The 26,821-nt window shown below is 43.1% G+C and overlaps 1 protein-coding gene and 1 non-coding gene across 5 annotated transcripts in view; one reads left to right on the forward strand and one right to left on the reverse strand.

Annotated features, from left to right (window-relative positions):
* The window catches only part of PASD1 (PAS domain containing repressor 1), a 94,562-nt gene extending 71,065 nt beyond the window's left edge, over nucleotides 1-23,497 (reverse strand). For 3 of the 4 annotated variants that reach the window (XM_077887573.1, XM_077887572.1, XM_077887567.1), the window contains exon 1: nucleotides 23,350-23,497. The gene's annotated coding sequence lies outside the window, so the exon portion shown is untranslated. Of the gene's footprint in view, nucleotides 1-23,151; nucleotides 23,287-23,349 lie in introns of those variants that run through there. The other variant, XM_077887570.1, reaches the window with a different exon arrangement.
* On the forward strand, nucleotides 10,164-10,268 carry LOC144309288 (U6 spliceosomal RNA). Its single transcript, XR_013375340.1, has one exon. It is a non-coding gene; the product is annotated as a U6 spliceosomal RNA (small nuclear RNA).
* Nucleotides 23,498-26,821: the final 3,324 nt, after the last annotated feature.

Below are 26,821 nucleotides of genomic sequence, written 5' to 3' on the forward strand. Positions count from 1 at the left end.
TAAAAAAAAAATTAAAAAAAAATAATAAAAAAAAACACAGTTAAAATGGTAAATTTTATGTTATGTGTATTTTACTACCACAATAAAAAAATGCAAAACAAAACCAAAACTAAAGTGCCAGGCCTGCTCAGCAAACAACACAGTGTGAATGAAATCAAGAATGCTTAGGAAGGTAGGTTAGAGCCAGAAGCAAGAGCATTGAATATGAGGCTGAGAAGGAGTATGAGTTTGATCCACCCCAGTGTCGCATGCGAACACCTGGAGGTGCCACAACTTGGACTGATATTTTGCAAAGATATATTGGATATGGATATTCATAAAGATCACCCTGGGGGTGGGTTAGAGGATTACAAAGAAGTTGAGGCTGAAAGAAGGGAGGCCAAGTAGACTTCTGCTATCTAAAGTGTGGCCCCCCCGGCCCAGCAAGGTTGGTCTTGCCTGAAAGTAAATTCTCAGGCTGCTCCAGATCTGCTGAAGCAGGATCCTCGTGCTACAAAGCCTCTGGCGAGCCTATGCACATGAAACCTCTGGGAAGCCTGGGGTCAGAAGGCCCAAGGAAATCAGCTGGGAGAGGCTTAGGACTGACAGCAGGGCAGTGGCAGCCATCATCACTAACATTTATGGAACTTACCACATACACACTAGGTTCTGTGTATTTCCAATCCTGCCATTTAATCCTCGCAGCAGGCCCATGTGACAGGGCCTATTAATCCCATTCCTCACATGGAATACACTACCCAGTCACAAAAGGAGGGAAATCCTGCCATTGGCCACAACATAGATGGAACTTGAGGGCATTGTGCTAAACAAAGTAAGATGGAGAAAGACAAACACCATAGGATCTCACTTATACGTGGAAGCTTACAAAAAAAAAAAAACATGTCACAGAAACAGCAGACTGGTGGTTGCTCTGGGTGAGGGGTGGGGTGAAGGACACGGGTGAAGACGGTCAAAAGGTATAAACTCCCCGTTGCAAAATAAATAAGCTCTGGAAGTGGAATGTACAGCGTGGTGACTACAGTTAACAGTACTTTATTGTATATTTAAAAGCTGTCATGAGAGTGGATATTAAAAGTTGCCATTACAGAGGGAAAACGTGTGTGACTATGTAATGCAATGGATGTTAACTTACTGCGGTAATTGCTTTGCGATATATCCATAAATCATTATGTCATACACCTTAATCTTCTACAATGTTATGTGTCAATTATATCTCAGTAAAACTTTTTTTTTTTACCTAATGACCAACTTCTTTCCATTGTTTTTTTATTGGAGTACAGTTAACATACAGTAGTATATTAGCATCAGGTGTTCGGTATAGTGATTCAACAAGTCTATACATTTCTCAGTGCTCATCAAGGTGAGTGTACCCTTGATCCCCTTTATCTATTTCACCCATCCCCCTCCCACTCCCCTCTGGCAACCACCAGTTTATTCTCTGTATTTAAGAGTTCGGTTTTTTGGTTTGTTTTTTTTTCTTTGTTTTGTTTCTTAAAGTCCGTATGAGCCAATAAAGCTGAAAATTTTTTTTTTCAATTAAAGTTGAAGTAACTTGTCTGAGGTTACATACCTAGTACCTGACAGAACTGGGATTCGAATCAGTCTGTAAACATTGACTTTATCATCTCTTCTGAGCTGCTTTTCGAACCTCAGGGAAAATGAGCTTGCCCTGTCTTGCTCCACTACCCACCATCTCTGTTATTAAATCCTGAGATGATTACTCTGACAGCTCTCTAAACTATTTTGGAAGCCCACCTGATATGGATGACAGCATATGAATAAATTGGAAACTTTTGAGCTCTCTAGCCACCCACTTGGATGCAGTCTTCTACATCCTATCTCCCACCTTTGCGTGGGTATAGTATACATGCAGCCCCTGAGTAATATGCTTCCTGGTCAGTGGTCAAACTGAGTGTCCCTTCCACAAGCCTGTCCCATCCAGAATCCCAAGGCTATGCTGGAATTCAGCTGATCAGCAACAGGGTGGCATTTAATGTTTGCTCCTTTCCTTTATTATCAAGGTAACTCAGCATTTACTTCCTTTGGCTACAACAACAAAAGCTCTCCAGAATTAAATTTCCACTGTAGTATACAATAATCCTCTAAAAGGAGTAGAAAGTCCAATTCTTCATCTTTACCCAGCTATATGTCAAAACTCCTCAAGGGTGAGCATCAAAACTCTATACAAATGGAATTTGCCATGTTACTTTCCATACCTCTCTTCCTTCTCTGCCCTCACATGGCCCCCATCTGATCAGCGTCCCTGGCCTAAGAAGCCCACCTCTGCACTGTGGCTCATGCTTGCCTACTCCTGCCTGTCTTCCACGCCAGACTTCAGGCTCAGGCCCTTCATCTCAATCCCTACAACCACCCTGTCCTCACTGGTCTCCACTCTTAGCCTGCTTCAGTCTATCCTCATGCAGTAGCCAACACAATCCAATACACCAACCTGATCTTGTGTTCCTCCAGAAATCCTCTCTTGGGTCTCCCACTATCCCAGACTTACAAAGAGGCCCTGATCTCTCCAATAAGCAACTTACTCAATTCTCACAACACGTCTGTGAGGTAGGCTCTGATGTTGCCATCTCAGTTTCCAGGGAAACTGAGGCACAGAAGGGTGGCCCAAAATCACCCAGCTAGTAGTAGTATGTGGTCCATCTGAGATTTGAATCCAGGGAGTCTGGTGTTGGGAGTTAAAAACTATACTACACTGCCTTCCATCACTGCTTCCAGGAAGTCTTCCCAGGTTTCCCCCCAAGTCTTTCCTTCAAAGACCCCTATATAAACTGTGTCTTGTATGCATGAGAATGTAAGCTCCTTTGGAGCATAGGAGTCTTATTCTGATTTCTATACCCTAGAGTATTTAGAATTGTTCTCCAGATGTACCAATTACTGGGTATTTGTTTAATCCAATTAACTGTGCACAAGCACAAAAGATGATAGAATTCATGATACCTCTTGTGAAAGAGCTGGTGCCAACTACCTCACTTTCAGAGTTCTCCTTTTCTCTTTGCCAAGTTCACAGTGACAGAATATGGTCCTATACACCCAGATGATAGAAAAAAAGGAAATGGGAACTCAGAATGTCAAAAACCAAAGGGATGTGGTCCTCAAGAGTCCTAGGATTTTAGAATAGAAACCCTTTCAGAGAAATCCAGCCTATTCAATGTCAAAAGTGAATTTTGCGTGAGGTTCACCAATCTTACTGTGTTTTCAGAGATTTCAAAGGGTTGGAGGATGAGTAATGGCCTACAGAAGCATTTAAACAAGATAAACAGATTCCAGGTTTCTCATACCTAATGGCTCAAGTACTGTTTCGCACTCTCTTTAACTGCCCAGGGCTATCTCTGCTCACGACAGGCAAAGGGAAATTCAACATCAGTTTGATTTCCACTAAAAGAACAAGTTCTTTCTGAAATACTTCACTTCCTAGAAATGCAGAATTGATCCAAAGTCTCTGCTGCTCTGATGTGCACATTATCTCTGCTAGCCACAACAGCTAGACTATAAAGTCTCACAAATGAACTCTATAGATGTCCAGGTAACAAACAAGACTTGTAGGATTTTTTTTAAGACTTGTAGGCTTTTAAATAGAATTCAGCCAGCCTGTAGAACCTAATGGTTTCCATTATTCCCGAAGCATGTCCTCGCACAAAGCACAGAAATCAATCCTTATAGAAGCCTTCACCCCTGAGATGCAGAAAAGGAGCTTAAACAATGGAAGATTCACTGGACAATACTGGTTTTCTTCCAGATGTCCTGTCTGGTGCCATCTTTCCCTGCCTGATTCCTTCAATCGCTATTCCTAGGGCTAGTCTTTCTTTAGCAATGAGAGTGACTGTGGGGTTTGGAGGAGACTTCTATTTTTTTCCAGCTTTATTGAGATATAATTGACACATAACACTATATATATTTAAAGTGTATAACGTGATGCTTTGATATACACATACACTGTGAAATGATTACCAAGGTCATGTTAATTAACACATCCATCACCTCACATAATTATCTTTTTTGTGGTGAGAACACTTAAGATCTACTCTCAGCGAATTTCAAGTATACAATGCAGTACTCTTAACTACAGTCACATCACTATACATTAGATCTCCAAACTTCGCCTTATAACCAAAAATTTGTACTTTTAAAACTTGTTCAAAATCCCTACATTTCTAGCTATGCCACTCTATATCAACCTCAATTTTCTATTAATCCATGAAATGTATAATATTCTCCTAATTGACATTTTTTTAAAAACCTAGTGAGAACTAATAGGGAAGCATCAGTAGATTTTTCTATCTTTTTTAGATCCTCTTTTGATTTCCCCTAGACTGAGGAAATTGAAGCAGTCATCAAAAACCTCCCAAGACACAAGAGTCCAGGGCCAGATGGCTTCCCAGGAGAATTTTATCAAACGTTTAAAGAAGAAATCATACCTATTCTCCTAAAGCTGTTTGGAAAGATAGAAAGAGATGGAGTACTTCCAAATTCGTTCTATGAAGCCAGCATCACCTTAATTCCAAAGCCAGACAAAGACCCCGCCAAAAAGGAGAATTACAGACCAATATCCCTGATGAACATGGATGCAAAAATTCTCAACAAGATATTGGCCAATAGGATCCAACAGTACATTAAGAAAATTATTCACCATGACCAAGTAGGATTTATCCCTGGGACACAAGGCTGGTTCAACACCCGTAAAACAATCAATGTGATTCATCATATCAGCAAGAGAAAAACCAAGAACCATATGATCCTCTCATTGGATGCAGAGAAAGCATTTGACAAAATACAGCATCCATTCCTGATTAAAACTCTTCAGAGTGTAGGGATAGAGGGAACATTCCTCGACATCTTAAAAGCCATCTATGAAAAGCCCACAGCAAATATCATTCTCAATGGGGAAGCACTGGGAGCCTTTCCCCTAAGATCAGGAACAAGACAGGGATGTCCACTCTCACCACTGCTATTCAACATAGTACTGGAAGTCCTAGCCTCAGCAATCAGACAACAAAAAGACATTAAAGGCATTCAAATTGATTTCCCCTAGACTTAGTGTGAATTCTTTTAGAACTAGGAGAGATGAAAGCACCCTAACTTAAAAAGTTAAAGCACTGCTCATATTTGCAGTCACAGAGTGCCTACCCTGTGCCATGCTCTGCAATGCTGAGCATGGGAATCAGGGATGAGGATGATACAGTCTCTGCCCTCGGGAAGGTGAAAGTCAATAAAGGAAGAGGCATTTAAACCAGCAGTTTATAATCCCTCAATTAAAAAGGATTTCCTTGGGGCACCTGGGTGGCTCAGTCAGTTAAGTACCTGCCTTCAGCTCAGGTCCTGGGATCAAGCCCCAAGTCAGGCTCCCTGATCAATGGGGAGCCTGCTTCTCCCTCTGCCTCTCTCTCTCAAATAAGTAAATAAAATCCTTTAAAAAATTAAAAAATAAAAAGGATTTCATTAAGTTAAAGCAATCTGTAAATTCCAAAAAACAAACAAACAAACACACGCAGAACTGAAAAAATACTGCAAACTTTTCAATTTAATAACCAAGGGTAAGTCTCTATCTCTTCTCTTTGAAATCACAAAGAAACTGGGGTGGAGTTTGCTCAGAATCTGTCTTCAGGCCCCTTGCTATAAGGGCTCTGTAAAGATGAAAGCAACCTCATTACAATGTTATTTTTACATTTAAGCCATCAAGCAAGCCCCCTTGGGATAGGGCCCAGACTCAACCACATTCACTGAATTTAGCTTTAAAGTAGTAGAGTAGTAGGAAGAGAGAAGACTTTTCAAAAAAGTTACCCCAGTAATAACATTAAGTCATCTTTATTAAACACTTATTACATCCAAGGTTCTATTATTACCGTCCCCATTTTACACATGAGGAAAATGGAGTCCAGAGAGGTTAGTTAACTTTCCCACGGCCACCCTGAGAGTCAGCGCAGTGCCTGAACATTTGTTCGCTAGTGTACCGCCTCTCCATGACTTGGCATTGGCCCTCTTTCAATACTCACACCCATCTGGAAACGTCACGTGTCATCTCCCACTTGCCCTCTTCCCACCCTCTTCCACCTCCATTCTCTGCCTGTGACCTTCCTAGCTGACTAGAAATAAGCACAAACATCTCATGTTCCTCCCAACTTTGGTTCCTCAGCCTATTGACAAATTACTTTGAAGTGCTGTAGCAATCACATTTATGTCCAATAACCTTTCTGCAATTGATCATGTCCTTGAAACTCATCAAAAATCATAAATATGCTGACAAACTGTCTAAACACATCAGTGTCCTTTGCTGAAAAACATAGGGGAGTTTGGTTTCTATCCTGGTGAGGGCCCAGTCCCTTGACAGTGATTTGTGAGACACAAGATTTGAGTATTTGAGAATTTCTGGTCTATAGCAAAGAGTGACAGTCTGGTGTACTTCAAGACTCTAGACAGCATCAAGGCTGAAACACAGCAGTACTCGGGCTTTGTAAAAGGCATGAATCTTCAAGTGCATTCCATTGACTCCTTCCCACCTTGGCTCCCTCCAGTGGTTGGAGATGATGGGTTCCAAGCCCCGTCACAAGTCTCTCCCACCCAAGAGCTCTACCAAAGCCCCCTTGCGTGTTCGCTGCTGTGACTATCCAAAGGGACGATGGAATCAAACCAAGGCTAACACTCTTAGACTCACTCAAGACCCAAGAATGCATTGTTGAGAATATTGGCCCTGAAGTCTTCCCGTCAATTATTTACACAAAAAATTTCCTTGTCTATCCTTCACACATCATAACTCTCTCCTACCTATTTCAGCTACACACTGGTACTGTGCAAAACTGAGTGACTGGGGCTGGCTGTGCAATGCCTCTCTTTCCAGGCTTAGTCAATGGACACTTTCTTCCTCTATTCTACTCTTTCCCTGTCCCCTTTTTTCATCACTTAGTCCCCATATTCCAATATGGTTTTATCAACCCGAGAATTTACCGAAAATGAAGAATGAGCAACTCAGAAACTGTAACTGATGGCTCCTGTGTAAGGAAAGGAGTACAGGGAAGACATGAGAGGGGAAGAGAGGAGAAGCTCCTATATCCCAATACCCTGGTTCTCCTCCCCAGACAGTTCTTAGGAAAAAGAAGACATTTGACTGTGGAAGTAAATGAGTGCTTCCCTTCATCAGACAACACATCTGTCCTGAAGGATTGTGTGTAAGTTCAATTCCATTCATTTATTTATTAGACTTTTGATAGACCTCTTCCAGGTGAGGACTCTACAGCAGACTCCGGGAGATAAAAAGATGAAGTAGACTTAGACTGCCCTTTGAGAGATCAGACTTGTAAACAGATAACTAACTAGAATACAGGGTTGAAACTGGCAAAATCACAATTCACATAAAGTGTTCTGGAACTAAAAAGAAGAAACAGAGAGGAGAGGCACGGGAGGAACACAGGAACAGAGGCACAGAAGCTGTAATCTGATGTTACAGGTGGCAGAGGAGCATCTGGGTTAAAGTAATCATGCTGTTTCTTAAATATAACACCCTGAACTCTGCTACCGTGATGCTCAGGATTCCCTAGCCAGCAGAAAGCTTGAGCTATCATCCTTAGAACCACAGAGAAAGTAGATGTGAAACTGTTATGGAGGATAAAACAAACCATTATCAATGAAAAACTATTTTTGATCCAATATATCTCAAGAGAACTTTGATTTCAATCCATTCAGGGAAATCAATGCGTTTTAATCTTGCCTAACAATAAAAATAAACCATTAAAGTGTAGCCTCCAGGATTCTAGAAGATAAGCTCACCCTTCCTTCCTTCCTTCCTTCCTTCCTTCTTTCTTTTCCTTCCTTTCTTTTTTTTTTTCTTTTCCTTTCTTTATTCCTCCCTCCCTCCCTCCCTCCCTCCCTTCCTTCCTTCCCTTCTTTTTCTGTGCAAGAAACCACTGGCCTCAGGAAAATGGCCACACATGTTTAGAGGTCCTGGATGCCTGAAGGCTGGTGCATGGGAGCAAACAGTGCATGCTGCATGACTTGACCCCCAGGCTCTCCAGGCTTGTCTCTGGGTCCAGTGAGTACAGGGATAGGCAGGGCCACAAGCAGGGGGACATGCCTGGCTGCCAGGGTCAATCTTGCTTTTAAACTGAGCTGCTAATCCTGAAGCTCTTTCTTGTCTACACATCTTCCCTAGACCTCCCATCCTCACTTTTGTCCCCAAATTGTTACTGGGTGACTAAATAAATTAATAAATTAAGTAACCATACTTTAATATTGATTACAACACTAGAATTTGCAAATTATCTTATCAAAAATTAGAGCTGAATCAAGATTATACTCATGTTACTCTCATGTTTATCTCAGTATGTCTCCTTCCCTAAAACATCTGAGGTTTGTAGGCTTCCTAGGGAGTTATGCCTTTGCTCTTCACAAAAGCTGAATAGTAACTCAAACTTTGACTTGGGTTCCATAAATCTATGTAACACTTTTCTATTATTACTCATGTAGGGGGAAAGCTTCATTGCACATATTAGAACTTACAGAAACTAAAGTGTAATCTAGTCACTCCTTAATTCAGAAATTTTATAAAAATGACAAGATACACCACACCTAAGAGACTCATATTTAACTTTCAAGATTTTTAATTATGAGTCTTTACTGATTCATAAAATAAACATTTGCTATGAAACTGTCCACATTAGATCTACTTTATATACTATATAAACAGAAACTGACTTTTTTAAATTATATGTTAAATAGAATTCCAATCATATTCATTGAAAAAAAACCACTAAAACTTGATGCCAAGGACTTCAAAACTCTGCAGAATGGGTAAATTACTTTTTACTGTTTTTTTAAAGAAAAGTTAATTTGTCAAGCCATATGCAAACTCAATTTTCTACAGTGGAAAAATATGGTTTCTCAGAAACATGAATTGGATTTGGTCTGTGACCCTGGTGGCTCAACAGAGGATTCCTCAAAAAAGAAAAAAAAATCCAATAATATATTCTAAAACTCTTTCTTTAAACCTTACTCTCAGCTCAGAGGAAGCAACACATCCTCTGAGCTTTCCTGGAAGGAGAGGAGACTTTGTCATCAGAGGTGTGATGCTGGTCCCCACACTTCCCCTCCAAGGCCATGGATGTGGTTACCAAATTCTACTTTCTCAAAGCCACTCAATCCAGAGGGAGAAGGGGAGAGATCTTTGGCGAACGTCATCCCTGTGCAATAGCATCTCAGAGCAGAGGGGACTGTGCCAACAAATCTCATTCTTCATTTTGGGAGCTGGCCATTGTTTTCCATCGTCTCTGCAACAGAGAAAGTGCTAAGCCTGGGAGGCCAGTTTCTGAACTACTGGAGATCCACAGGAGTTTTTGCTACATTCAAACCTGCTGGGCCCTAAAAATGCAAACATTCATAGACAGTTATTCTAGGAAGTTGGAAGTTGTGATTAACCACTGCTAATCTTTTTTGCTCAGAGATGGCTGGTCAATCTTATTCCTGAGGAGTTTGAGAATACCAGGCTCAGATGCCATTACTTACATGTATTAAATGGCATAACACAAGGAACCCAGACCTTCCTAAAGGTCACTGCTGCCACAGAACACAACACCAAAATATGTTAACAGGTTTGAAGAAAATATAAAAATGAAGTGTTCCTTGGTTGGGTACATTTGGAAAATGCTGATTTAAATATAGTTAAGCAAATTTTTTGACTACAGGAAATCTCAGGGCTTTTCATAGATTTTAGGAGCACTGAGAATCTCCAAGATGACTTCATTGAGTCTTTGGTTTGCTTTATCTTCCATCCTCAAGCACCTTCAATGACAAGAAGCATTTTAGCTTACAAATGACAGAAACTAAGTTTTGAAAACCTAACAATAAATATTTCATGAGCTTTGGGACGTAAACACCAGTCTGGGATACACACACACACACACACACACACACACACACCTCAATCCAAAATCTACAATTTATCAAAACCAAAAACATCTTTTCTTCACTTCACTTTATAATTCTCTCAGGAAATGGGTAGAATGCTACATTTAGAGTGATCGAGTACAATCTCTTAAGATAAAATAGTTGAATTTAAATCTGTAGTTGGTGAAGATCAGGGACATCTATAAACAGATATTTTTATTTGTGTTACACAACTTGACACGCATTCATTTCACTAGTGTTAAGAATTGATTGTGGTGCTTGCTTCAGCAACACATATGCTAAAACTGGAACCATTACAGAGATTAGCAAGGCCTCTGCAAAAGGATAACACGCAAATCTGTAAAGCATTCCATATAAAAACAAAAAAAGAATCAACTATGATTACTTGATGTTACATCTTGACCTGTGCTTTAAGCCTGACTGAGCATGTCTTGATTATATGAATTATTGATTAATTCAGGTCCTATTATTATTTAAAATGCAACTCACTAATTGGATTTTCCTCAATCACTTATGACTTGCTGATCAGTTTCAAAGCACAGAGGACTCTTTTTTTAATTTATTTTTTATTAGTGTTCAACTTGCCAACATATAGTATAACACCCAGTGCTCATCCCATCAAGTGCCCACTCAGTGCCAGTCACCCAGTCACCCCCATCCCCTGCCCCCTCCCTTTCTACCACCCCTTGTTTGTTTCCCAGAGTTAGGAGTCTCTCATGTTCTGTCTCCCTTTCTGATATTTCCCACTCATTTTTTCTCCTTTCCCCTTTATTCCCTTTCACTATTTTTATATTCCCCAAAAGAATGAGACCATATAATGTTTGTCCTTCTCCGATTGACTTATTTCACTCAGCATAGTACCCTCCAGTTCCATCCACATCAAAGCAAATGGGTATTTGTCGTTTCTAATGGCTGAGGAATATTCCATTGTATACACAGACCACAGCTTCTTTATCCATTCATCTTTCGATGGACACCGAGGCTCCTTCCACAGTTTGGCTATTGTGGACATTGCTGTTATAAACATCGGGGTGCAGGTGTCCCTGCATTTCACTGCATCTGTGTCTTTGGGGTAAATACCCAGCAGTGCAATTGCTGGGTCACAGGGCAGATCTATTTTTAACTCTTTGAGGAACCTCCACACAGTTTTCCAGAGTGGCTGCACCAGTTCACATTCCCACCAACAGTGTAAGAGGGTTCCCTTTTCTCCGCATCCTCTCCAACATTTGTGGTTTCCTGCCTTGTTAATTTCCCCCATTCTCACTGGTGTGAGGTGGGATCTCATTGTGGTTTTGATTTGTATTTCCCTGATGGCAAGTGATGCAGAGCATTTTCTCATGTGCTTGTTGGCCATGTCTATGTCTTCCTCTGAAGCACAGAGGACTCTTACTTCCATTGGATTATAAGTGCACAGTAAAATATAAAAGATAAGTATAAAAGAAAAGTCTAAAACATAAAAACTGTTTTCTTACCCAAGAGCAAGAGATAAGGAAACTAATCAATGTTGTCTGTGGACAGTGGATATTCTACTCACATGATCTTCAAAGAAAGAAATGTTTCTAGATCAAAAATAGCCCTTCTGGGATCCCTGGGTGGCGCAGCGGTTTGGCGCCTGCCTTTGGCCCAGGGCGCGATCCTGGAGACCCGGGATCGAATCCCACATCGGGCTCCCAGTGCATGGAGCCTGCTTCTCCCTCTGCCTATGTCTCTGCCTCTCTCTCTCTCTCTGTGTGACTATCATAAATAAATAAAAATTTTAAAAAATTAAAAAAAATAGCCCTTCTAGCGGCACCAGGGAAGTGGATTACCATGTAACTGCACATTTAAAATAAAGATAAGGACCCTTTTCAACTACCAAGACTTTCCAAGTTAGAACTGACTTGTCCATACAATGCTATGAATGATTCTCATAGCAATGCTTTGGGATGGAGAAAGTAGGATTGCCCCTCACCCAAGAGGGTTCTTAAACTGCTTCTAGTTTCTGCATGAAGACAAATTTCCTTAGTCTCCTCATAATTCCAGCCCCCTTTCATCCTGCTTGACCAAAGGGACTGAGCTTTCTGATGCTATCTTGTCCAGTGGCCTTGATATAGCCCCTAAAGATGACATTAAGATTTGCCTCTAAATAAACTCTCCTTTATGTACAATTAAGAAAAACTTCTGCGTGTAATCCTCAACTTGGTTCCTAGATACAGGGGTGTTGATGTTCATGAATTTCTTCTAACAGTTGCTATAGACTTGCTTCATATTAGGTAGACAGTATTCCCACTTTCTCTGAGGGACACATGATCCTTGCACCACCTGAGCTGTATCAATTCTACACAGCCAAAGAGCACAGTCCCAAAACAGAAATCTGTTTCTGATGTTTGATAAACCTATCCTACAGCTTTTAAGAGGCCTGAAGGTATCTGGGGATCTGAATATATGAGTTTGGATCCAAAAAGATATCCTTTTTTTCTCAAGTTTTTCCAGAATTATGTAGAATGCTCTTCTGTTCATGCTCTCCTCATATTCCTCCTCCACGAGCTCCAAGGAGTTCACGGTCTACTACTGTTTCACAGCACTTACCACTTTCTAGGGTGCTTGCTCATTATTCCAGCCCTCATTGGTCCCCCCCCAACTCAAGTATGAGCACAAGGCCAGGCCTAGCACAGAGTAGAAGCACCAGAAGCGTGCACTGAAAGGATCATGAGCCACAACACTGCTCACATCTCCTGAATGCTGGGAAGTACTTGCAATGGCCCAAACACACACTCTTCACTGCCTCCCACTGCCCTTGCTTGATGACTGTCTCCCTGCCCGGAATGTCCTGCCCCATGTCTTTACCGATTGAAGACACATCTATCCTCCAAAGGCACATTCCTCAAAGCACTGTCTCCAAGAGTGCTTTTCTGATTCTCTTTCCGGGGCCCCTGATGGCACCTTCCCTCATTGGCACCTGTATGAAGGTCATGTGTTGCCAGTCTCTTCCTTCTGTTGGGAAACAGGGTTGGTTCCTCTCAATTACTCATGGTTATCTGAACCTAGCTTATAAAACTGCGAGGAATAAATCACATTCAGTTGGGTAAGGACTATGACAAGAGCTTGCTGTCTTCTCCAGAGACCCTACGGTTCAGGGAAAGAATGACCGAAGATATAGAAAAATATGTTGGAAACAATGTAGGAGAGATGACTTCTTATGCAGGGCCCTCTCTTTACATAAAAGTGTATTTGAAGTGAACCATTGAAAAAGGTCTTAGTAAATCATTAAATTAAGAACCTGATAGGTAAGTTTTCTCACCCCTCAGTTCAGCTGAAAATATTACAAGCCACCTGGTGAAACAGACCAAAGAAAATGACACTCAAACTCCTCATAATAGAACTTCCTAAACAGGGTGATTAACATACATAAAGTAGGAAATCCTGAATTTGAGTCAAGAACCTGCAAGTATTACAGATCATATTGGAATATTGTAGGCCATTCCTTGTCCTTGTCCATATTTAGTGTGGTTCATTCTACTTGACTACTAGAGGAAGCTACCAAGGAAGCAAGAATGCAGTTTTCAGGGATCTGATTCCTACACTTCTGGTTTCTGGGCAAACCAGGGTGTCTTCCATTTATTTGCTCAGCCGTTCAGGTCCTAAACAGTTACATACTAGGGGCAAGGCACTGTGTTGGCTAATTTTACTATTGCTGTCATCAGCCCTGAAAACTCAAAGAACTACAGAGAAACAACAATTATTATATCAAAGGAGAACTGTCAAAAAAATTCTCTAAAAATCAAGTAGTCAGAACGTTGAAGAGTCTAAGAATCAAACGGAAAAATCAATGTGGTCAGACAGGTTGGTTTCTCTACCCAAAGACATTAACATTTTTATTTATTTTGTAAGATAGCAGGGCACCACTGCAAATTTCTGAGAAAGAGACTTCCAAGATCAAACCAACTCTAAGAGAGATGATGCAGGGAACTCAAGCAGACAGGGTGAGGAAAGAAAGGTTTGAGTTTAGAAGGTAGTTGTTATAGAAGGAAGAGAAGAAAGTTGCAAGAGAGGGTGGATTTCAGACATGCTCTACAGGAGGCGGAGTAATAGGAAAAGGGAATAAGGGTAAGTAAGGTAAGAGGCCAATGTGATACTACCTATCATGATGGGCCTGGGGACAGTGTTAGCTGGAGTGGTTGAAAGTCACAAGGCCAGAGAGGTTTCTTACTAAAGGGAAAGTGGGTTATGGAAGAGTCTAGAGAGAAAATTCACCAGCTTTGGGTTCTCTTACATGTTTAAGCATCAATAAAAATGCTAGAAAACCCATCTTTACTTAACAAGAATGATCAATCTGACCACACAGATATGAGAGATGTTTGGGCAGGTGACTTGGAGATCTCTTTCAGTTTGGGAGAGTTCACAATCCTACTAGACACGTGCACAGAGATAATCTGAAATTTGACTAATCACTGGAGTGCTCTAAGGGAGTGATTTAAGGAGAAGACAAAACCTCGGAAATACTCAATTAGAAAGATGGAGGGAGTAACCAGGAGCTTCTCCACTCCAGACAAAATGAGGGTCAGGGAAGGATATGAAGAGAATTGGAAACAAGAGATACAGACGTAATAGATTTTGCATAATGTCAAAGATCAACAATTTCAGCACTCCCGAACTCTATGCCACTTTATTCTATTTGAGGAATAATTTGTTCTTTGTCAATAATTTCTTAATTGCATGAAGTTTTTTTTTTTATCACCAGTGTTCAATTTATTAGCAATGGTATTTATAAAAACCATTTCAATCGGCCTTTCTTCCCAGGAACACCTAACCTGGGCGATCTCCTTCCCAGCCCTGCACAAAGCCTATCTGCCCAGAATGGCTTAGCCGGTGTCTGTCTCAGGGGGGGGCTTGGGACAAAGAAAAGAGATTTACATAAAGGTGGTCAGCTGAACACAGCCCCTACATGAGGCTGTATAGAACTGAAAGGGCCATTCTCCAACCTGGCAGTGTAATCCTCATGGAGAGCTTTTGTCCCAGAGGCCACGGTAGGCTGCTTTATTCAGCTGACAATAGGCAGAGAAAGAATGAATGAACCGCCTCCTTTTGGTAAAGCTAAGGCAGCTGGTAGCCCACAAGCCTGACAGCTTATGGAATAAGAGGCAGGACAATTGTTAGTCCCAGACCCAAAAGGTGTTCTGTAAGGGAGTGCCCACTGCTAGTGCTCCTGGCTGCACACTGGGTGTTCACCGCTCAAGACAAAGGTCCTGGAACCACCTTCACATCAGAAAGGAGCAGTGGGATCTGGAAGCTCCGGCAAAGCCCTGCCCTACAATCCTCCCGAAAGAAAAAGAAAAAAAAATTCTGTCACTCCATAACCCCTTCCATAGCTTTGTAGAACACTATAATCATTTCCATTCGAATGCTGACAAAGAGCCAGCCTTCTTGTTTCCTTTGACACTTCCTTTTTAAAAAGAAATTTAGTTTTCTTCTTTTTTGGAGTGTTAAATTTACAAAATGGAACGGAGAAACAATACAAACATAATTTGACCACTTAATATCGCCATTCGGATGATTTCTTTCCAATCGTTTTAAGGAGCTGTGAGAGCTCTATAAATAAAGTTTGTTCCCATGGCAAGTCTAACTGATCCCTATTTATCACCTAAGGAGCAAGCCCTGCAGAAGTTAGGTGGCTTCTCCTGATTTATTTTAACCCCCTGACTTTAAGGTAATTTCCCAGCCTGACCTCCAGTTCTCCTCAACCCTAGTCCACTCTTCCATATACCCTAGGCTGCCTTATTCAAAAAAACAGGGAAGCTGTCACACAGAATCCATTGAATAATGTGCTTATTTTTTTTAAAATAATATTTTATTTATTTATTCATGAGAGATACAGAGAGAGGCAGAGAGAGAAGCAGGCTCCATGCAGGAAGCCTGACATGGGTCTCGATCCCGGGTCTCCAGGATCATGCCCTAGGCCTAAAGCAGGCACCAAACCGCTGAGCCACCCAGGAGTCCCCTGAATAATGTGTTTAAAAGGGGCCATGTCCATAAACAAAAACCCATATGCAACAAAAATAACTTAAAATTAATTTATGAATTATGTGCCAATATAGCATGAATGATTAAAAATGTATATATACCCCCTCGGTAAAAAGTTTCTCAATCTATTAGATACACGGTTCTCAAATTAGAAGAGGGGCCAAAGAAACCTCCCATTTCCTGAATGAAAGACTGAGGACCTCGTCACTTAAATGATCTCCCTAATCAGTGCCAACTCTTGGCCTTGCCCAAGCCACGTGCTTTCTGGCCCACACCACTCCCGGCCCCCACTCCCACCCAGTCCCTTTTCTTAATGCTGATGGTTAAGACACAGCCACGCGGCAGAGCAGCTCTGCAAAGTGCCCTCGCTGAAGGCTCCAACAGCATCTCTGCTCCATAAGCTTCAAGTGTGCTCTGTGATTACATTTGCTGGAACTTCACACCAAAGGTTCCAACTTGTTTCTTGTGGAATGTAAAAAGAAAACAGCTCTCACTGAGAGTTTCCAGATTTTTCATGTTGATTGACTTTGTTTGTGAATTTCACCTCAAAGGACAATTGTTTAGTGCAGACCTCACAATTTCCCAAAGTCCTGCCTGTTACTTTAAAGCTTTCCCATTTCCAAGCACTGTGTGGTCCACACCATACAGCACGGCTCACACCTAGGTTCCTCGAAAACATCAGCAAATGGAGCTCGTGCTAGAAAAGGCTAAGAGTAAGTGGCCTTTATGAAGTCCTGTCTGCAGAGCACTCGCAAATGTTCCAAAGTGGATTTGACATACTCCGAGGAGGAGAATGAAGCTTCCACAACTTCTCACCTATACCAAGGAGATACTTACTGCTTCCTATGAGGAAACAGCTGACTTAGAAGTTCACCCTCTAAAAATGATTAATCCGATGGCTTAACTAGGGAGATGGCAAAACTAATGGAGATCAACAATATTCTTGAAGTCAGCCTGCTTGGGACCTAGTTGCAGTTCTGCACTAGCCACGTGACCTTAGGCAAGCCATCTGGCCTCTCTGAGTGCCCACAAAAAGGTGCTAAGCCTGGACGTGGCCACCCCATAAGGTCCTCTCAAGAAGATCAGATAGCATAAAGGAGGGCAAGTTCCCTGAAAAGTCTAAGATGCACTGCACACCCACGAATTTGGTGAGTGCCCCAAAGGCTAAGGTTCACTTTCACCTCCAATGTTAAAGTCCACTCAAACAAGGGGACAAGTAGCACGAAAACATACTGGGAGTGCAACACCTTCTCCTGAGAAATGGTAGCGTTCCTGAATTCAACAGACACTGCAGCAAGTACAACATACATCGTCAGAAAATAAAAGGAAAAATCTCGGAACATTGTGTGCATACATATATTATGGTTAAATATCGATGCAGAGAGAAGAACGCTAATCAAATTCATGAATTTATGCTTTAATTTCCAAAGCTAAATATTAGCTTGATTGAGTAATATCTAGTGTGCCTTGATCTCAGGTATTAGCATCTGAAAGGCTGACTGCCCTTAGCTCCCTGCCCTCCCAGAGGTGCAACTTGTATATTTAAATATGGGGTACATTTATTAGTGATCATGAACGCTCTATAATCAAAGAACAACCTGTTACTTAAACAGTGTGCTTAATTGTTAGAAGCAGAATCAGAAGAAAAACTCATCAACCTCCAAAGCACCCTTCCCTAGTGGGCCATTAGCTCAACTCAAGTCAGGACACATACTCCATAAATACATATCGAATAACAAGAACAATAGTCTATTCCTCATAAACAGCATTTGTAAGTCAATTTAATGTTTGTGTAGTGTGTGGGAAAAGCCTTACAGAGGTCTAAAGCTCTTGATAAAGGACAAAGGGAAAAGGCAAGGTTTCTTCGCAGACTGTGAACCGGGAAACCTACTTCAAAGGCAGTTTGTATGCTCTATTCAAACACCTGACTCTTGTCCTTCAAGAGACCAATATTCTGGGATCATCGCCTTGAAAACCCGGTGGGAACCTGTGTCACACAGAGCTTGCCCCTATCAACATTCAGACACGGCATGAGTTACACGGGCATGACAGGGGACACAGTAGCTTTTTATGGCTGGAGTGGGTAGGCATGACTCAGTTTCCCCACGCCAGAGCTATAAAGAAGTGCTAGGAGTCCACAGAAGCCTCTGCCAAAGGGAAACCTCCAAGACTCTGGGCCTTTATTTCCAGCCCAGACCGTTCCCTTGAGCTCTGGCCCTGGATGCTTCCTGGATGTCCCACCGGTACCTCACACTCAGGTGGTAAACTTGCCCCTAACCGTTCCTGCTTTGGTGCTCCCCATCTCAGTAAATGGAACTAGTTATACAACCCAGAAAGCTGCAGTCATTCTTAACAGCTCCCTCTGCAGAATTCTTTCCCCAAATCCAATCCAGCACAGCAAGTTCCAAAGGTCTATCTCCCAATCAGATGTGGCATCTGTAAAGGCTGCTTTGAGGCAACAGGCTTGAGTGATGGAGACCTGAATAAGTCCAAGGGCCCACAGTGACCACCCGGCTAAATGCAAACAGGCCAACTTAGTGACCCATCTCAAAATAGCCAGAGGCCCTGGCTGACCAATGGGCTGCTTACAGGTACCAAGAAAGGAAAATCATCACACATTCCCATACCCCCCACTGTTTACTACAGCTCCCCACCACTGCCTCCTGGCAGACAGGCTCTCCTTTGCTGTCCTGTCCACTGCTCCCTTGCAGTGTGCTCAGTAAAGTTCTAGCTCCTTTGTTCTGCCTTGCATGAATTCCTTTACCGCCCCGGGCTGCCGGCCTCCAGTCTGTGGAATCAGGCTCTTTGTTAAAACCCTGCCACGGCTCCCTATTGTCCAAGAAATGAAACACAACTCCTCAAACTGACCCAGCCCACCTGACTGTGGTTCCCCAATCCTCCCCCGGTAGCCTCAGGACTAGTGACCCTCACTTGGTCACCTCCTGCTTTGGAAAACCGCAGGCTTCTTCAGTCCCCCTTGATTTTGTTCGCCCTTCCGTCTGCTTCTCTTTCTAAGGATATGGAACTCATCCTTCAAAGCCCAATCTAAATCTTCCTCTTTGGGGCACCTGGGTGGCTCACATCTGCCTTGGGCTCAGGGCATGATCCCGGGGTCCGGGATCGAGTCCTGCATCAGTCTCCCTGCAGGTCTCCTTCTCCCTCTGCCTGTGTCTCTGCGGCTCTCTGTGTCTCTCATAAATAAATAAAATCTTTAAAATAAATAAATAAACAAACAAACAAATAAATCTTCCTCTTGAGGAAGATGTGCCAAGGCCCAGCTGCCCTCACCCCGCCCCAGGGGAAGTCAGTCACTCCCTCCTCTGCTGTACCAAGGATGCTGTCACATATTCAAATACAATGCAAGTACTTCATGGTATAATCGCCCCCTAGCCTGGGGGTCCCTGAAAGCAGTATCTGTGTCATATTCCACAGGCTTTTCGCCAGTCCCCAGCTTCAAGAGTGCCTGTAACAATGTGAATGTGTTGAATGACATCTGAACTGGGGCTAAATCCAGAAGAATTTGGCTACACTTTGATCACAATTCTTTGTTTAACCACCATTAACCAACTGCTTCCCCTACAACCATAATTACTACATTAACCTAAACAGTTTTCAGTTAATTTAAGAGGAGTAGGAGGATTTTTTTTGTCCAATTCATTATAATCACTAAAGAATCTGGGTACCTGTAAATTGATTTGCAAACAAAGCTGCACACAATGGTCCTGGCTTAGTGTGGGAGGGGAACACAGCCGATATACCTGCTCCCCGCAGATAGAACAAGGGCCCGGTTCCTTCCACTCCCCAAAACTGTCAAGCCATGCTGGGCCACGTTCAGAGGCAGAGATTTCTCTATGCAGTGACTGACTCATGGGAACGGGTATCCAGGCCTTCTCCAACTTGGCCATCTTGGCCCACATACTTTCAAATCCATGAGGTAATGCTTTCCAGAAATTTCCTGGAGTTTAATGGACAAAAATCCTCTTGCGATGCCTTGGTGTAGTCACACCTCAATGCTCCCTTTTCTTTTATAACACAGAGAGAAATAAGCAAAACAAAGCTACGTACTTCAGACACAACTGGACTATTTTATTTTTTTAGAGCAAGCACTTGAGTTGGCAGTATTTGTTTCCAAGTGTGATCGCTGCAAACGCCCCCTGGAGTGATTAAAATAAACTGATTTCTCTCTCTCTGTCTCGCATGAATAAATAAAATCTTTAAAAAAAAAAAAAAAAGGGCAGCCCGGGTGGCTCAGCGGTTTAGTGCCACCTTCGGCCCAGAGTATGGTTCTGGAGACCCAGGATCGAGTCCCGCATCGGCCTTCCTGCATGGAGCCTGCTTGTCCCTCTGCCTGTGTCTCTGTCTCTCTCTGTCTCTCGTGAATAAATAAATAACATATTAAAAAAATAAAATAAAATAAACTGGCTACCTATTTGACTATAGAATTGCTTAATTTTATAAAACAAGAGGAATCTATGATTCCTCCAGAAGTGACATTTTCTCCCTTGTACAGCTGCAGCTCTGAGTAAGAAAAGGACCATGTTAAGAGGTCATCATCATCTGAGATGGACTTTTGGCCTGAGATTCTCCATCTGCCCTGACATTCAGAGTCAAGTGACTAAACCTCAGAATAAAGGAGAATTGTAGGATCAGAGTGGGAGTTAATTCCATTAAGAAGAAACAGAAGAAATTTATTACTGTGCTATTTTATTTATCTATGGAGATATACCATACATGAAACCCTTTCTCAGAACTGTTTAAAATGTATATATACAATGAAATATTCCTCAGCCATTAGAAACAACAAATACCCACCATTTGCTTCAACGTGGATGGACTGGAGGGTATTATGCTGAGTGAAGTGAGTCAATCGGAGAAGGACAAACATTATATGGTCTCATTCATTTGGGGAATATAAAAAATAGTGAAAGGGAATAAAGGGGAAAGGATAAAAAAATGAGTGGGAAATATCAGAAAGGGAGACAGAACATGAGAGAATCCTTACTCTGGGAAACGAACAAGAGGTGGTGGAAAGGGAGGTGGGTGGGGGGGTGAACTGGGTGACGGGCACTGAGGGGTGCACTTGATGGGATGAGCACTGGGTGTTATGCTATATGTTGGCAAATTGAACTCCAAAAAAATAAATATATTAAATAAATAAATAAATAAATAAATAAATAAATATATTTTCCTGACAGAAATATCAACATTCACAAGGCAAAGATCCAAAAGAGAATCATTTTGTAGTCAAATAAGCAGCCAACATGAGAAAATCTAAGTGTTCCTCCCTGGGTCATCACACAATTAACCCTCAGTGGCGTCACCACCACCCAAGGGTCCCCTGTCACAGAGGACCTCAAGCTGCTGAGCTACATACACAAATAAAGGGCCACGTTCATTTTAATCCAATTACATATGTAATAACCCCAGCTGATCAAGCCAGAGCCCTGGATGAGTCACTGGCCTGCTGGCTCACACTGTTTTCCCAGTATCAAGCAATTAGAACTCTGGAGCTCCTCATCTGCCATTTTAAATTAGAACAGGAAAAAACACAGTTTTTCCAGGGGTTAGTCATTATATGAAAAGTTGATCCTCTTATTTCTTTTGTTTAAAGGAATAAGGCAAAAAATAACAATGCAAAATTCTCTCAATCAGTATAATGAAAATTATGCTTGCTTTTAAATTCCTTCTTTATGTGCAGGGTCAGAGAAATTGGTAGTCTACTGATGCATATACCTCAGAAGAACAGTAGGGAAACTATACATACCTTGTCCTGTCCTTTCCCTCTCTCTCTTTTTTTTTTTTTTTTCTCCTGGCCTTGGTAGATATATGACTATCTATACTCTTTATCTTTCAGGTTTTGCTTCCACCTGGGAAAAAGCAAAATTCCCAGAAATCTTAAACATACTAGCTTCAACTTTGCTCACAACCTCCGAATCACTTGGTGCTTTACCTGCGTTTCCCTAGCGTGCTAGGCACTGACCTTGTTGCTTCCACCACCACTGCCACCTGTGGGGCAACGGCATGTAGACCTTCATGTCTTAAAAGATTTAAGAACTGATCACATGTCATGGCCATGGCTTTTTGTTTTTATATATATATTTCCATTTTCAAACTCCTAGCACATGGCTTCACGGTAGCCTTACTTTGAGAATCATAAACTACATAACTATTTACATGCAAGATTTGGCTTTACAGAATAAAGGTATATGTGTTTGTCAGTAACATAGTAAAATTTGGGACCACTGCTAAAATACCTCATTAAATTTCTCTAGCTATACATTGAGTTTACCTGGTTGATTATTAAGTAAAAACTCCATTTCTGTCACTCAGAGGAGAGTTAAAAGCTGCAGCTGCCTCCACAGGCAATCCAGCACAGAACATGCTATTCTTCCTTTTATCGATAGAAAAATCACTCAAAACTACCAGAGTTCCTTCTCCCTCACAGTCAATTTGGCTATATTTTTCAAAGAAAGAACAGCCTCAGAAAATCAATTTAAGCACAATAAAACTATTTTTAACACAAGTTGTTCTACCAACCGTAAAAGCCTCTCAAACGGAGTTGTCTACTTAATTTGGTCTTGTTTACTTTGCTTACTTCGGGAGGTCCTATTGACTTATTGCCATAGGGGCATTTGTTTATATTTATGTAGGCGTCACTTATGTATACTACAGGCTTGTAGATTCATACAGGGGGTTCAGCTTTTGTGTTATTATCTTTTTTAAATAATTCTAAAAGAAAGCATTTTTCTGCAGTAGCTTAGAGTTCTACGCTCTCAGTCCGGATGGGCTCAGAAGGGAGTCCTTAATGCAGACGCCCGTAGGTTTTGAAAAACGAAACTTCGGGAACCCCACGGGGGGCGGGGGGAGGGCTCAGCTGTTTAGCGCCGCCTTCTGCGCAAGATGTGATCCTGGAGCCCCGGGATCGAGTCCTGCGTCGGGCTCCCTGTGTGGAGCCTGCTTTTCCCTCCTCCTGTGTCTCTGCCTGCCTCTCTCTCTCTCTCTCTCTCTCTCATCAATTAATAAATAAAATCTTTTAAAAAAAACAACAACAACGAAACCCCAAGGGGACCGTTTGAAAATTCGCGCTTGCCCCACGGCCGTCAAACCTGGACGGCGGACGGCCTGTCGCAGCACAGCGGCCCGGCCCGCTCGAGCCGGGACAACCTCCCGCTTTCCAGGCCGCGTCGACTGGCCCAACGCGCCGGGGAGCGCCTCTCTGGCTCTGCTGCTCGCTCCGCTCACCTGCCTCGCAAGGGTGCTCGCCACGTCTAGGCGGCTGCTGGGAAGCTTCTAGAAGTTTCCGAAGAGGGGCCAAAGGGGGCGTCCCGCAGTGGCAGCCGCGATGGCGCCCCTCCGGAGGCCTCGAAGCGCCGGCCTTGCCAGCCACGCACCCCGGGCCTTCGGGCCGAACCTCCCTCCCGGGACGCCCCGAAGATGTACCTGGGCGCCCGCGGCGGTGGCAGCCGGCAACGCGCCCCCCGAAGCCTGTTCGCTGCCGGGAGCCGTCGCCTGCCTGTGCCCGCTCTCTGCCTTCTGTGGGGGGAATGAAGGAGGTCTGAGGGGGGCCGGGGGCGGCGGCGGGGGCCCTGACGGTCGGCGACGGCGGCGCTGCGTCCGCCAGCCACGAGCCCACGGGACCCAGCGGGGGGCACAGCGCATGTCCGTGGGAGCCAGAGACCGCCCCCGGAACTGGGGTGCAGGACGCCCTTTCCGCACGGCCCCCCGCTGCCGGGCCCCAAGGTTCCGCTCCCTGAAGGCGCTCGGGCTCCCCAGCGGACCTCGCGCTGTCCCTTCTCAGTCGTTGCACAAAATAGGTGCATGTGGGTGACGTAAAAATACCTCAAGGCCGCACATCGTACACCTCGAATATGTATTTTTTTGATTTGCCGACCACGTCTCAGTAGAGCTGGGGGGGTGCACCACTATGAGAGGAAGTCTTTGGATGTATTCTTTTCCCCATCCTAAAACTGAAGTGAAAACCCTACTACCCCCGAAACTACCGTAACATTGTCAACTATGCTCCCATTAAAAACAAGTTAAAATCCTGCATCCTTATGGAGTCTAGAAGGGAGTTCTTAAATGCAGTTTCACGAAGGACTCGTTTGAAGACATGACTCTTCCCAAAGTGCGTTTTATTTTGTTTTTTTAAAGATTTTATTTATTTATTTATGATAGTCACACAGAGAGAGAGAGGCAGAGACACAGGCAGAGGGAGAAGCAGGCTCCATGCACCGGGAGCCTGATGTGGGATTCGATCCCGGGTCTCCCAGGGTCGCGCCCTGGGCCAAAGGCAGGCGCCAAACCGCTGCGCCACCCAGGGATCCCCTCCAACGTGCGTTTTATTTTTATTTTTTTTTAAGATTTTCTTTTTTTTTTAAATTTTTATTTATTCATGATAGTCACAGAGAGAGAGAGAGAGAGGCAGAGAGACACAGGCAGAGAGAGAAGCAGGCTCCATGCACCGGGAGCCCGACGTGGGATTCGATCCCGGGTCTCCAGGATCAGGCCCTGGGCCAAAGGCAGGCGCCAAACCGCTGCGCCACCCAGGGATCCCCAACGTGCGTTTTAAATAGACTGTTCAGATTTGTGGCTGTAGCACCGTCTTCAGGTACCTCAGACCCTATGAAGTGTAACAGCTTCAGCCTGGCCTAACATCTGTTGAAATAACCAGGAAATGATAGAGCAACAAGCTTAGTGAGGCAGGCATGTACACAACACTTTCTTAAATCCTAAAGCCCAATGTTCCAGGACGGGAGAAGAGCCAGGTCCCACTCTCCCCGACTGTCATGTTCTTGTCATCCTAAAACAAATCAGTTCTTTCCGTGCCAGATTCTATGTGAGGAAGTAAGGGTCACATGTAGGTACGCAATGTCAGTCATTTGTAGAGCATATCATCAGCATTAATTAACTTTAATTATATAATTAGTACCGCGTTGTCAAAGACAACATTCAAAAGAGAGAGATGATTAAAAGCATTCATCCTGATAATGACCAATCAACCTTCCACAGAAACAAAACCATGACTCGCCCCAAAAGCAGAGCAGGAGAGTCTGTGCTTAGGTATAAATCTTGGCCAATCTTAGAGACTGCAATTAACTTCTCTGAAGCCACAGTGTCCTCTCACCAATGGACCCAGTGATAAATAGCACCTGCCTCATAGAGTACACAGGGTTCGATGGGAGGATGCACGCAAAGTGCCTGGCACAGGGCCCAGCAAGGAGGAGGCCCTGGTCAGTGAGGCTGTAATTCCCATCGGGAAGCCCAATAAAATACTCCCCAAAGGCAGGCAAAGGCTTCCAGATGTCCATCCCCTTGGAACACAGCAAGTAGGATTTGGGGGACTTCCACTGAGATTCTTCTGGTCTTGCCTGGAGGTACCACTTTACCCCTGGTCTCTCTCACGGGGGACCTGCCAATATCACAGAGTAGGCCCCCTCCTCAGAGAAAGGACAGCGATGGGTAGCCTCGACGGCAAGCCCCACAGTTCCATGGAAATCTCCAAAGTCTCCCCACAACACAAAAACAAAACAAGCAAATCAACAAGTGACGGACCATTTTATCACCGTGTGGGCATCAAACTGCCGGTTGTTTGCTTCATCCCCAGAGGAAATAAGTATCCCATTTTTACATCTCTTGAGGCAAAAGACAACACACTTGCACAAAATCGACTTCAAGTCACTCCTGGCTCATAAGAGCACTCACACTCTGTTTATCTCCAGTTGAGTACGATGTCATTTGGTGAAAAGGTAGTAATATTTCCACTACATCTGGAATACATGGATCGATGTGTGATTTGAGTTTCCATTAAAAGTCCCTCATTTTTCCTGGTATGATACTAATACCTAGTGCTACACTTTAGTGAAATATTATCTGTTGTAGTTGTGGGAAAATTCGATGTTAAATACATGAGAAAAATTTAAGGAGTGCTATTTCATTCCATCTTGATTAAAAAAAAAAAGAAAAAAGCAGGGACGCCTGGGTGGCTCATTGGTTGAGCATTAGCCTTTGGCTCAGGGCGTCATCCCGGAGTCCCGGGATGGAGTCCCACATCAGGCTCCCTGCGTAGAGTCTGCTTCTCATTCTGCTTCTCCTTCTGCTTCTTTCTCTCTCTCTCTCTTTCTCTCTCTCTCTGTGACTGTCATGAACAAATAAATAAAATCTTTTAAAAAATAAAGATTAAAAAAAGGCAATCAGTGAATTCTGCAAGAATCCACTTTTTTAGTCCACATCTCCATCAGCTCTGGCCTGCACCACTAACTGCAGTCCTTCCTATTCTCATTCTTGTCCCCTCCAAACTGGTCACCAGCCCAGCAGCCAGCGTGGACTCTAAAAAAGTTCATGTCACATCATTCCCCTGGTGGGAACACTGTCTGCTCTGCCCCATTGGCACTTCTGGCTATTGAGGAAAAACCCCATCCCATTCTCACCACCTCTGAAACCCTCTCAGTCATAATGGCTGCTCTTCTCTCCTCACTGCCCAACAGTTAGAACTTTGCTCTGGCTTTTACTAAATATTTTAATGTGACAAACTAGAGAAGAGCCATATTCTGGCATTGAAACCCAGAAAAAAAAAGTTATTTTATTTTATTTTATTTGGTTTCAGGCGATCGTTAACTGAAAAGAAAGACCAGTTGTTAAAATATGTTCCCAGAAGTCCTAAAGGCCCATGTGTTCTACCTATACTGTCAATTTAGTGATTTTGGAACATTCAAACTATGTATGCTATCCAGCCTACAGACTGTGAGTGAACCCTTAAGGGTCTCTTCCAAGGATGGGAGTGGGGTGGAAATGTGGAACTTGCTGGGGGCTCTGCCTTAGTGATGCTGGCATAGCTGAGTGGGTCCCTACTGATGGTTTGGCCCAATGCCCCTCATTTTCTAATTATGGACATTGAAGCCCACTGAATCCTACG

Source organism: Canis aureus, chromosome X (assembly GCF_053574225.1).
Source record: "Canis aureus isolate CA01 chromosome X, VMU_Caureus_v.1.0, whole genome shotgun sequence".
NCBI lineage: Eukaryota > Metazoa > Chordata > Mammalia > Carnivora > Canidae > Canis > Canis aureus.